The 14,276-nt window shown below is 35.4% G+C and overlaps 1 pseudogene; it reads right to left on the bottom strand.

Moving 5' to 3' along the window:
• Positions 1 to 853: 853 nt before the first annotated feature.
• On the bottom strand, positions 854 to 1,011 carry LOC111756075 (small nucleolar RNA SNORA44; annotated as a pseudogene).
• Positions 1,012 to 14,276: the final 13,265 nt, after the last annotated feature.

Here is a 14,276-nt window from a genome sequence, read left to right as displayed (position 1 = left end):
ACTAGAGCAATCAGGCATACGTGAGATTACAAATAATGTAACAATGTCTTTTTGTGATAAGGACTGCTTCATTGAAGGTATGCAGTTATTAGCGATTAGATGGCTCTGTATGTGCTTCACTTCTAGTTTACATTATCTCCTGAGAAAATGTAATAAATTACAGAGGGAATTTCTGTTGAAATATAATAATAATCCCACAGTTGTATGAGACTGAAGGAGAATTTTAAATGGTAGGTCAATGGTCTTGCATTTAGCTGAGCAAAAGTGTTTTTGTTTCCTTTTTTTAGGAGCAGCATTTTGCTCCTCATTAGAGTAGGTAATGTGGGATTTCTCTGACTTTTATCTGAACATTAGAATCAGGATTATTATCTCATTAATTTTCACAGTCTTGGCAAGAAAGTCAATATTAACAACCTTTGTAATGAGGTACCGGTATGAAAAAAAAATCTTAATAATTTGTTCGTTGCTTCAAATAAAGGAGAGAAGTAAGGTTTTTAAATTCCAGTGATGTGTTTCTATTACTAATATCATCACTTTACAAATATTATAAATCCATAATATTGTTCTTAGAAGCCTAGTATAGATACACTTGTTTTGTATGTCATTCATAAAGAATAAGAAACTCTCCCTAATTGTCCTTTTTCTGTTGCAGCTTTGGCTATGACGGATCATGCTGTTTATCTATCTCATCTACTTTTCTATCATTGTATTAACAATATATTTATTTATACTTATGCACAATTATAGGTCTGAATATATTGAAAACTTGAATTTTTAAATTACATGTTTCTTCTGAGTGTTTTCTAAAAATAAATGTTATGTCTGGCTGATCTCTCTTCTTTCTTTTTTTTTTCCTTATAGGAAAGGTAAGTGTCAACCACAGGTATTGGGATGACGTGAGCTGTCAAAATCTCTCCAAGTTGCACACAGTCTCCTTGTATGCAGTTGGAGATCCTATGTCATACCATCTTTTCTTACTCCTACTATTCAGCTGACCATCAAACTATTCCAGAATGGAATTTTCTAAATCATTCCATGGATGCTGCAATTTCTACCTTATTATATATTTTATGAAAGTATCTTGTCCTAATTATTTCTAGCATTTCCCTTACAAAATGTGTTTGTTTTCATATACAGAAATATTTCATGAGGTAAATTTTTTGTTTGCGTATATGTCAGCAAAGGCTCCAGTTGGATGGACAGTAAGGCAAGAAATGTTTTCAAGGAGTCTTTAATTAGGATTAGCAGGAAAGCACAGAACCTCCACGGATACGTATGGAGCCAAGGACGAAGATATAAATGCATTGTGGTCAGCATCTTTAAAGATCAGTTAGGTGTGGAGAAGTAGATCAGTGCATTTTTATCCTTCCTTTACTCTCTCGCTCTCTCCTTTCCGACACTCTTCAGAAGCTGAATACAACCGAGTAAAGGAAGAAACAAGCATGATGTACCACTTAATTTATAGAGGACGTTTCCCAGATCATGGAATGACAGCTTTTTCATTACTTTACATGAACCTTTAAGTGCTGTCAGACATACTTGAGTTTATATTAAGAATTCCAGATCATCCATCAATGATTTTCCTTAAGGAGAGCCTTTGTTGTTTACTGGCATGACTCTGCTTTGCTCATATTTCATTGCTGCTCTTCAAAGAAGCATTTCACAATGGTGATGGCACTTATTCTCTTGTGTTTCATGTTTGTACTACATCTCAAGAATGTGCATTATTTCCTTTCAGTTCCTGACGTGGTGTTGAAAACAATTACTGAAAATATCCAAAACTACTAGACCCCCCAATTTTTTTTTTTCTGGTACCAGTGATCCAACTCATGTTGACCCAAACTTTTTAGGAAAAAATTAGGTTTTTTAATGAAGAACCAAATTTTTAATAATAGTGTAGAGAACACTATTGTTTTATTAGTCGTATGTATTTAGAAGCAGGACTGTATATGAATAAGGCAGGAAGATGTCTATTGAAAACACAAAGGGAAAGGTGTTTACCTTCGTGTCTTCTCATGGACTTCCTGTATGTTTTGCCAAGTGGGGCTGAGAAAAAGAGAACTTTAATAACACTCCTCTGCTCCCTATATATATTACTTTGATATTTTAAATTTTGTTTGTGTAAATCATAAGGTCCTATTTTTTAAAAGTTGACTGAAAATTCTATCACACAAATCATTATTTTACTTTAATATGTAATTCAGAGACATGTTTCGATAAATGCCTTTTATTTTTGTCTTTTATTTACAGTGCTTCAGTTGCTAGGCAAGTACTTTACCCTACTGCTTTATTTCTAACTTTCACCTAATTTTTAAGTCATAAAATCTCTTCTCTGTTGTTTAGCACAGGTAACTAAAGTCTGAGCATGAAATAAAAATGTCTGTTAAACTCCTAGAAAAAGGAACTTTAGACACCATTTTCATAGGTATTTGAATAAAAAAATCAGAAAATTACTTTAACCAAGATACCTTGAGAAAATTACATCAGAATGAGATGGCCTTCAGCTAGGTGGGTTTTTTGATATTGCAAAGATTCTGCTTGGGTTTTGACATATCCTGATATACATATGCTAAACCAGCGAACTCTCTAGAGTGGTGAGTGGGGTTTTTTTGGTATGTTAATGAGAATATTAATGGCTGGGAGGCCCTAGATAGCTTCCAGATGTTGGTCCATCACTAGGAAAGACAAAGCATGATTAGTTAAGACTTTCATCACCCCCTTTTTAAAAAAAATTTATTTAAAGAAAGACTAAGCAAAACAGAAAATAGGTAGAAATAATACATATATTCAGAGAAAAAAATATACAGTAAGAAATCACTAGTTGATGTTTACATATTGTTGTTTTACAAATAGTTGTTCAAGATACAAGAGTGGAATATGTAAAGTGGGAATTCAAACAGTGAGACTGCAAACAGTTCTGTTCAACTGTCCACAAAAATTTAGTAACATGGTTGTCAATCTTATATGCCCAAACATACATGCAGTTATCTATATCTTCATTTATGTTTAGATTAAACAAACTAAAGCAGGTTAAAATCATTCTGAACAAAGAATAATAGCATTGCTGGATTTCACATCATGACACTCTGTGATCAGCACTGGGCACTGTAGTGCCTTTTTAAAAAAATTTTAATTTGAAGAAAGACTAAACAAAACAGAAAACAGGTAGAAATAATACATAATTTCAAAGAAAAAATAAACAGTAAGAAATCACTAATGGATATTTATAGATTATCTTCTTACAAATAGTTATTCAAGATACTAAAGTGGAGTATATAAAGTGGGGATTCAAACAGTGAGATTGCAACCAGTTCTGTTCAACTATCCAACAAAAACTTAAAAATATGGTTATTACTCCTATACACTTAAACATACATGCAGTTATCCATATGTTCAATTATGTTGAGATTGAACAAACCCAAGCAGGCTAATATCCCTCTAAACAAAGAATAATACTATTGCTGGGTTTCACATTATGACACTCCAGGATCAGCATTGGGTATTTTAGTGTCTCTTTTTCTTCAAAGTATCTGTACATTTCATCATGTGTCATAAGATATATTCTCATAAACTGTTTACAGATTCTACACATGCATGAGTCTTAAAGGTTTTTCTATCCTTTCTATATTAGAGGGAGAAACAAAACAAAGCATGGAAAAACAAAACATATTCCTATAAACACATGAAATGAAATAAACATAAGAGACTGTTGTACAGAGTTCTACCATGGTTCCTGTGTTATCTCTTGTTATCTCCAATAGAATTGGCTCTATCATCAGACATAGTATAATTGAATATATCAATACATAACAGTATTAATAAAAACACAATTTTGTATATAGTATAGAACTTCAAAAACTGGCAGTTATCAAACCAGAATGTGTTTAAGACTCTATCATGGAGTCTTGTCATCTTCAGTGTAGTTGCCTATACTCTCAGACTTGATACTATCAATCATGTCAGTTTTGAATAAAATCTTCTCTGCCTCATTTCTGTTATGCTCTTGTTTGCCATCAGTTGTTTGTTTATCTTCTTCATTCTGTTTTCTACTCCAATCATTGAGGCCTCTCTGCCATTGTTCCTGGAACCCTAGTACTTTTCTCTCTCTCTAAAATGCCCTGCAGTATTTGTTGTAGAGTTGGATTGGTGGTTGCAAATTTCCCAAGTTCCTCTTTGTCTTGGAAGCATCTTGTTTCTCCATTAATTTCTACAGACAGTTTAGCAGGGTATATCAATCTGGGCTGGAGGTTATTTTCTTTTAGGGCTAGGAATATTTTCTCCAGGCTCTTCTTGACTTGATCTTTTGTGTCGAGAAGTCTGTTGTTATTCTGATGGGCATTCCTCTATAGATTTTTGTTTCTTGTCTCTAATAGCTTTTAATATTTTGTTCTTATATTGAATTTCTGTGATCTTGATTATTATATGCATAGCTGTAGCTCGTTTTTGGTTGTAGGTGGCTGGAGTTCCATATGCCTCATGTATCAGAATATCATTTCCTTTTCTTATGTTTGGGAAGTTTTCCTGAATTATTTCCGAGAATAACCTTTGTAGTTCCTTTGTTTGTACCCCAGCTTCTTTATTCACATTCTTTAGTCTCGATTTATAGATCCTTTTGTCATCTTCTAACCTTGTATTGCTTGTTTCCTTGTTATTTTAAAAAAGTTTTCCCTTTCATAATCCCACATTGCAAAATTGTCCTCCAGTTTGGATAATCTATCCTTAGTTTCTTTCAAGCTGATTTGCCATCTTTCCATAGAGTTTTTAATTTCCTGGTGATCTATTTGAATCTGCTTCATGTATTCTATGTTTTCTTTATATTCTTCATCAAATGCTTCTTTTCTTTGTTTGAGTTCCTCCCTTCTTCCATCTGTGTCTGTTTGAGGGGTACTTAGTATCTCTAATTAATCTTCTTATATCTTGCTTTATTTGGCTAAATATTTCACTTTTGAACTCGTCTATGAGGTCCCGAATAAATTGCTTTATGTCCACTGGTGCTGTGTCTGATATTGCATGTTTGCTATTCTCATTCTCCTTTGTATTTACCTGTCCTGGCTCAATGTTCTCAGGGTTGGGACTTGGGGACTTTTTCTTGTTGCTTCCTCTTCCCATCTTTTTTGCTTCTTCCAGGAGGCCCCAGTTTCTTTCTTTGTTGGTTACAATTCTTCTGAAGTGTGCTGGCTAGATGACCCTTCCCACTGCAGTGTGCTAGAGAGTTGCAGACAGGGACAGCGTATACTGGCCCCTCCCCTCCAGTTCAGTCAAGCTGCTGAGGCCTGCACTGTATACTTTGCGTCACCTCCCCTCTAGGTGGTGTTGGCTGGAGCATAGTGGTGGCAGCAGCGGCAGCAGCAGCAGTGGCAGACTTTGCAAGGCCTCACCTCCAGGTCTGGGGCCGCAGCGGGGTTGGGGGGGGGCAGCTGGTGGGCACCCAGTCACTCCCAGGCCCATGGCGACAGGTCTCACTGGAAGCCTGGAGACGCCATAGGTGGTGGCTGGAGTGCGGTGGCACGGGGATCAGTTAAGTTCTTGTGGTGTGCACTGCATTTTTTTGCACTGCCTCCCTCTGGGTCAATCGAGCTGCTGTGGCCTGCACTGTCAGTGAAACTTCTGAGGTTTCACTGGGTTAGTGTGGTTAGTGTGTGCCACCGCTGTAGGGACTTGATTTCAGATAACCTATTGGGTCTCAGCCAGGTCATGTGACCCAGGCCTAGCTCACTCCACCAATCCCGATCCGGAAGGGAGCAATTGACTGAAGTTGGTGCTGCCCTTTGTACTTGCCAGTCCTGCCTGGTCCCAGAAAGTCATCCGCCAAAGCCCCCCTATTTATGGAATGGCTCCACTCCCATCACTCACCACAGGTTGACGTAGGCACCCTGCCAACTCAGCTTTCCCTTTGGCTTGCCGGCCCCAAATTCAGTGTTGAAGCAGCGGGACATCAGACAGCTCAGCAAGTAATGGTAGGACCTAGGCAAGCCATGGCGGGACCTCTTTAAGCCAAGGTGGGACCTCGGCAAGCTGTGGTGGGACTACGTTGGGACCTCAGATGGTCGGCAAGTCGCCTTAATTTCTTCTTGGGACGAGAGAATTCATCTCCCTCTGTTTAGGGCTCCCCATTGTGTATTTTGTTGAATTCTAAGTTGACTATCTCAGTGAGCCTCTGTAGCCAGTTGTTATCTATCTGCCATCTTGCTCCTCCCCCCTCATCACCCCTTCTTAACCCCTGTGTAGGGGAGATCATTGAGAGACTGGCTTTAATCAATAATGATCAATGACTTAATCAATTATGCCTACGTAATGAGGCTTCCATAAAAGAACAAAAGGATTGGTGGTTGGAGTTTTGATAACTGAGCATATTATGGAGGTGTCTGAGCTGGGAGAAGCTCTCTGTCTCTTCCTGCATGCATGGTCCTGTAGATCTCTTTGGGCGGCTTTTTCATCTGTACCCTTGGTGCTGTACTTATCATGAACTGACAAACACAGCCATGTTTTCCACAGTTTGGTGAACTACCCTAGTAAAGACACACACTTTCCTTGCTTAGAAAGTCACTTAGTTCATTTCATGTTGCTAATCTGTGGCTGGGTCATATACAGCTCTGGAGGCCAAGGAGCCCAAGATCAGTGTGCTGGCTGGTGTGTCTGGTAAAACTCTGAACACTGCTTCCAGGATATTGTCCTGTGTGCTCCATCTTCCCATAGCTCAGTGGAGGAAGGGCTCAGGAGGAGCCTGTCGGCCTAATCTCTTCCCAGAGGACCACCTCTTCATACTACGATACTGGCAACTCCTCTGAATGTTGGAGGTAATACCTCCAAAACACAGCAACTGGTCCTTAAAGTTTTTCAAAGGGATAAGATAAGTAAGCTCCAGACTTGGCATTTGTTATTCACAGCAGCCTCACTGCCCTATGAAATCTCTTTAAGGATGTTTGTTTCTGTTTTTTGTTTTTATTTTTTAAGGCCAAAAAAAAAAAAAAAAAAAAAAAGGAAAACAAGAAAGGCAAAGAAAAGGAAAAAAGAAAGAAGAATCAGGTTACTTGGATTAATTAACCTTCAAACCTTCCTTGGAGCGTTTGGTGCCGCAGGAATCCTTACTGTCTCTCACACCATTGTGCCACTGCAAAGGAGATGGGAAGGGAAATGGCGGGAAAGGTATCTAGGGACCAATTCTCCTGCCCCTCCTCACCTGGGGCTGGACTCATGAGTGTGTTGTAGCCTGAATAACTGCATTTGAAATACTCAGATATCTTCATCTCAGAATTCATAGTAATCTTTGAACAAGAGAGATTTTGTATTTTCATTTTGTACTGGGACCACAATTAATATAACTGGTCCTGGTTCTTTTCAATGTGGGCTTTCATTGACAGTGATTTTCCCAAATAATGTAGCATGTGTGTATATGCTTATATTTTACTTTATGTGTATTTTATTGCTTGTTTTATTTTACTTTTTAGAGCGAGAAAATGATTTTATATCACTATACAAAAAAGTGTAGGACAATTAAACCACATCAGCACTGAATATGCTTTGGGCTTGGGTTTAATTTATTTATTTGATTTTTGCTCAGTCTGAAATTTCTGTTTTTAAGAAAAGCAGAAATAGAAAACAAACTTTTCTACCAAATCTAGAGAAAAGTACAAAGAGAGTAGAATAATTTTAAAATTAAAAGTAATAAAAGTTTGGCGGTTTTATCCAATGCCAGGTAAATAACTTAGACTTTGTATAGCTTTAAATAAATAATTTCTGTGCCTTGATTTCCCTCATTGAAAAATAAGGAGCTAATAGTAATAACTATTTTTGTGGGTTATTTAAGAGATGATGAGGTAACATGTATAAAACACTTACTTGGCAAAAAAGGAAGCATTTAATATTCTGAGATATTAATATTTCTGAATGTCCCTAGTATATTGTCTTGTATGTGGGAGGAAGTAAAACAAATATGTAATTGGTAAATTAAGAACTGAAAAAAGTCTATACAATATTGTTTTCAATATAGTTATTTGTGGGTGTCTGCAAGAGCTTGGTCCAGGGCTCCTGTAAATATCCACATCTGCTCATGCTCAAGGACCTTATAAATTTCACAATATCTGCATATGATGCAAAATCTCTATATACTTTAAGTCATCTCTAGATTGTTTATTAGTGCCTAAAATAAATAAATTCTATGCAAGTAATTGTTATACTGTATTGTTTGGTAGAAATGACAATATAGATAAAACCATCCTAGACCCACCTCTGTAGTATAAGGTCTGTGATTGGCTGCACTTACAGCTGAGGAACCTGTGGATACAGAGATAGACAGGCAGGGTCAATTGATCTTCACTAGACACACAGTTCTTTCAACAGTGAGTCGGCCAATTGTGACCTTAGAATACTGACTTTTTATTGTTTACAAAGTCCTGGGATTTCCACTAAAGAGAGCATACATATAGTTTTAGATATCAGATGATAACACTGATCTTCTTTTAATAATTTCAATAGGTTTTAAATAAAAGTCAGGAGGATATACCAAATAACTGACAGTCTTGACTAGTGTTATTTTGAGACGTTAAATTTCTAGGATTGACTGAGATACGTAATTATAGTAAATGTGTTTTATAATTACAGAATTATAGAAATAATAGAGTTATAGAAATTATAGAAATGTGTTTTTATGTGGTCTGTATCTGTTCTATGTAAAACAAAACAAAACAAAACAAAACTCCAGACTATTTCCCACTAAGAATTCTAAAAAAGTTTCTTCAGAATCTACTTGGTACAGGGTCCAGGAGAACTGGTTACCCGTGGACTTTCGTACATGGGTTTGGGATTTGCTGAAAAGGATTTGAAGGCACAAAGCCTTTAGGCAAATGAGTATAATAATTATAATCCCAATCATAAATCTAATAACACAGGGGTGATTAAATGTCACTCTCTGGAGAAAAAATAGATTGATTCTGTTTTATGAAAGGGGAGAATATATTATCCACAAATGTGGCATTCCATGAATGACTAACATTGGTTTCAAATGGAGGCTAGCAAATTGAAGACAGGTAATTAACTTTCTCTGAGGTCTCACCACTTAACCACATGCAGAGGTGGTTATACTGACTAAGCATCTAATTTGATATTAGCACATTTTAGCTGCCGAATAGATATGACCTTCCTTTCATTTCAATCTGCCAGCAGCCACCTAATTAGGTTCTAACATCACACCTCCCATCACCACTGTCAACACTGCCTTTCTGCCAAGGTGAAAAAACATCTCCCATGTGTTTTAAATAGCTCAAGGTAGCAGAAAAGCTCACCTGTACCTGAAGTCCTCCACCGTGACTTGGTCTTCAACTACCCCGTCTCTTTGACTACAAGTTGAACAAGATTTAAACAAAACACTCTTGAATGTGGGTGCAGCAGCCCTCTCCCCCCAATAGGCCACATACTCAGGAAGTTGTGCAGTGGAGGATTAAAGATTGACATTCAGTATTAACTTACATTTTTTTTTCCACAATATCCATTACATCCTAGTTTTTTCTCTTCTGACCATTGTTTAGGAAGGAAAGTAATAAACTGATCTCATGTATTCATGTCATTTCTTGTAAAGATTTTTATCATATTGTAATTGCACTGTTTAATCATTAACACTAAATCATTCCCACAGAGGTTATAGAATAACTCTTTCAGTGTAAACAGGTTTAGTTTGCACTAAGGCAGATGTGAGATGCGACAGAAATAAACATATCCAAGTCATACACTTCAGGATGAAAGTGATCGATAAGGGTGAAAAAGTTCATGTAATTTTGAACTGTGTGTTAATACACAATCTACATAGATAATTAAAGATTTATGTTTTTCAACTTTTCAACAGGTAAATGTATTAATTGATTTGCTTTACCACTTAATTCATACAAACTGAGAGGTGAAAAAGGAAAACATCAACAATAGTAATTTAAAAATAAATTTAAAGATAAAATGATAAGTGCACTCATGTAATTGGTGCAGTGATAAATGCTGATGCTTTAACACCTTATTTCAGGATTCATCATACTGTGGAAAATCCCTGTAAGTCCACATCTTAAGGAACCATGGTTCTCTTTTCATTTCTACATTACTAAAAGAGAACTTAATCATTGCATATTTGAAAATGACAGAGTAGCCACAAATTTATAACTATATATATATATTACATTATACAATTAATCATAATAAGGTATAGAAATATGAAGAGTTTTTGTTTTTGTTGAAGTTTGCTTAGTTCTTTGGTTTCACTAAGGAGATAAACTGAGGCTTAAGGCTGATTTGTCTCCATCCATAGTGTAAATTCGGAGGGGGATACCAGGGATCGAACTCACTACCTCATGATTACAAGGCAGGCACTTATGCTGCTGAATGAAATCCCTAGCCCCCATAGGGTAAATTTTTAAATAAGGAGCACTGAGTACTGATATTGTATCTTCTCTTTTAGGTCTTATTGCTGAAATCATGCCCTAGGATTATTATGTTTTCAATGATATTGATATAGATTAAATATAAAATGAAAGTATTAGCCCTAAAATTGACAAACTGTAATACTCTGCCTCAGTTTAGAAAATAGTGAAAAGAGAAAGGAAAAGAAGGAAGAGAAAGGGCAAAGAGTGGAAACAAATTGTGGTAGTAGAGAAACACTGTTTTTCTTCTGATGTGCTAGGAAACAGTGGAAGACATAGGTACTCACAGTGTATCTAATCTGTTTCTTTGTGAGATACTCAGCCTTCCTTGATAATGCGATCTCCTTCCCTTCTTTATTCCATTCCCTGGATTATATAGGTCATGTTTTAAAACTGTGAGTGCTCTATTTTAGCAATAAAGCAAAATGACAAAGTAGAAAGATAAAATCATTATAATATAATGGCTGTAGGGTATTAGTTCTTTTTAAAAATCAATACTAGTTATCCCTTAAAATCTCATATTTAGAGGTAAGTATGTACATATTTGCATATGTAAATATGTGATTTGAAAATTGTCCAAAATTTTAAATGCTTAAGATTTTCAGTCTTGACAAAATGTTTAGTGCCCTTCATATAAACTTAGTGGCCTCACATTAATGTGCCAGGAATCAAACTGGGCTTCAGACTGGGCCAACACTTTATTTGGAACAAACCAAAACAAAGCCCCAAATTCTTTATAATAGAGGTAGTCATATATTCTCCAAATGCCTTTACTTCTGTTGGGAGCCTTGACTTTCCAACCAGAACCACATTTGAGTGTATTTAAAATCTAGTGGCACCTAAGTCCTGAATTGAACTATTTTTTATTATTATATGTTTTCAGTACATGTCTGCATTCCTTGTGTGAAATTGATGCATGTATATAGCACACCTGAATTCCTTTTTTGGGGGGGTTCATCTACTTTCTTTCCCCTCCCTCCCTCTTTTCTCCACCTTTTGATTCTCGTCCATTTGAGAAAGTTTTAGCTCTCTACTTCCTATTGACTTTTATTTTGGTTTTATGTATAATTTGCATTTCTCATATAAAAGAAACCACGTGATATTTAAGCTGTGTGCCTGATTTTTAAAAAAATTATCATTGTAGTATTGAGTTGCATCCATTTTCCTACAAATGATTCAAATTTATCTTGTTACATTAGTGGATTATGTACTTATTTTGTTACTACTGTTTTTCCATACTTAGGGTTACATTTTAAAAGTTAAGTCCAAAGTGACCTGATTTATACAACTCAGAATAAAATATCACTATAGTTCATTATCCAAATGTGCTAAGATTTGGCATAACCTATGCAAATCAGGATCAGTCATCTCTACCTAGTCCTTTAGAACTTTTAAAAAGTTGGTATAGACCTTGAACAATCATTTGTTAGTGTTTGGTATTTGTTTTAATGTAAATCAGGTATGGTGGCTTACTCTTATGTTTACAATATACTTAACATTTATTCTCTAGGAGACATAATCTAGCTTCTGAGGCTGCATCACCTTTTTTCAAAATTAATTTTCCATTTTAAAAGTGTAACGTTTTGATATGTGCAGACACAACATCGACAATTATGTAATTACCTGCTACATATGCATAAAGTTGGAAGTACGGATAATCCTTTGTGCTCATTTTGCTGACCATGTAAAAGATCGGTGACTCGTGCTCATCGAAAGCAGGCAGAAGATCAAAATCTTCACAAGTGTTTTAAACCACTATCCACAGTGGTCAATTAAGTGATTTCCACTGCTGTATCTCCAATTTATTTTCTTTAAAAATTTTCTTTTAAACACTTTCAATACCTGTTTAATTAGATTTGAAATTCTATAAATGTATTTTTGTTAACTTCAGGTTAAAATAGATTAATCATTCAAATTTTTGCCAAATATGGAAGTATTAGTTAACCACTACTTTGCTAATTCTAGATACAGAATTGAATACCAAAAGGAGTGAGACCAGAATAAAAATCACCAGAACAAATAGAATGGTAAACTTGCCAGAAATATTTATAGGGTGAAATATGTCTTAAACTATTTGTTGATTCAGCAACAGCGCTACAAATGTTGTTTGATTTTCATTCAGACATTAAACGTTCAACAGAAAATATGAATGAGGTGGTAGTGTTTTCTTGTCATCCAATCTCAGTTCAAATAACCTGAGCTCTCAGAGAACCTCACTTGAGGCTTCATAAGAAAAAAAATCCCTTTTGAAAATTACAAAAACAAAGAAGAATATGTATATGTGCCCCCTGCTGGCAAAGCTAAGATCATAGTCTTTTTCCAGAGACAATAGAAACAAAATCCTGAAGGCAGAATAGCACACTGTACTCACAGACATTTTACAGAAAGAACAAAACAGATTTGAATTAATTAAGGAAATGTCTTGAAAGAACTGCAGAATCGTTCGGGATCATGGTTTACAGCAAATTGAAATGAAGTCACCAGCAAGAAACGATGCTCTATTTTAGTCTTCAAATTTTTATACTAATTTGTTAAAAATAATGATGCTTAAACGTGTAGTTAGGTTCATCCCATTAGAGTTCCAGGGCATCTAATAATGCTAGTTTAGTTTGTGACAGTAATTCAGGCTGTGTCAGTATTTGACAATAATTATAGAGCATTTATCTTCCAATCTTAAATACTAGATAAATGTATTCCTGGGATTACTAGAATGCTGGCCTTTTTTTTTTTTTTTTTTTTTTTTTTTTTTTTTTTTTTACTGAAAGGAATTAAACTAATATTCCATAGTTTTAAAGGATTAGAAAATAGTATCTAATATTAATTTCTAGTTCCTCTATTTAAAGAAATAAGATGCTCTTTAAAAATAATGACACAATTAAATTAATCTACCTCAGAAATTTTGTAGAACAGTGACAAATGCCCCCCCTACTGAAAACACTTGCAGAAAATATAAATGAGGAATAGAACTGTGATCAATGCATTATTGTCATCTTGGGAGAATGTGACAAGAAGAGCTGATTTGGGGCCTGGCTTTGTCTGTCTTCCCATCAGGTGTCTCAGTGATAAAATACAGAATACACACTTTAAACCTTCAAGTGGGATTAAAGAGTTAAAGACTGATTTAGTTCAAACTTGGAAAATGATGCTTTGGAGGTAAAAGGTGGCAGGAGTTAACCTATTTACATTCTTTTATTTCTCAAATGAGAAAACTGAAGCCCAAAGGTTCGAATAAATTTAAAATTTTCGAAAGAAACTATTTAAATGAAGGAACTATCAGATAAAGAAGGAATGATAACAAACATAATTGTGGAGCTTTGTATTTTGGAGAAGAAATAAAAATACCTCATAGATTAAAAAATGGTTTCAAGTCACAGCTCATAACAAATTGGCCATAAATCATGGATGTGGGAGTAAAGCATGAAAATTTTCTTAACAAATGAAAACACTAACAGAAGAGAACTTAGTAAAGCAGGGAAATTGAATAGCAAAACAAATGTATAGCCGTGTGCAAGGACCAAGGGAGCGAATTCTTATGCTGTACTAGTTAGCTTGAATTTGATCGGTCTTTATTCAGTCCATTCTTGATTTCCTAAATACAACTGGTTTCTGAATTACTATGGTTCAACTTACGATTTTTTATAGTTTAGGCATTGCAAAAATAATACAAAGCCCATAGAAATGGTACTTTAAAATTCAGTTTTTGATCTTTTCTCAAGCTAGCAGTATAGGCTTTAATATCCTCTTGTGGCAGTGAGGCAACTCCCAATCAAGAGGATGAACAGCAGATACTCTCTACTGTAATGTGTTCCTAAGCCATAATGATTGCTAGGTTAGGTGCGTGAAATATATTTTCAACCTTTCATAGGTTTAAACAAATGT

The sequence above is a fragment of the Cavia porcellus genome, unplaced genomic scaffold (genome assembly GCF_034190915.1).
Source record: "Cavia porcellus strain 051 isolate PalLab524CR breed Dunkin Hartley unplaced genomic scaffold, mCavPor4.1 scaffold_4, whole genome shotgun sequence".
In the NCBI taxonomy this organism is placed as follows: Eukaryota; Metazoa; Chordata; class Mammalia; order Rodentia; family Caviidae; genus Cavia; species Cavia porcellus.
The sequence above is the reverse complement of the archived record's forward strand: the minus strand, read 5'-3'. Positions and strand labels throughout refer to the sequence as shown.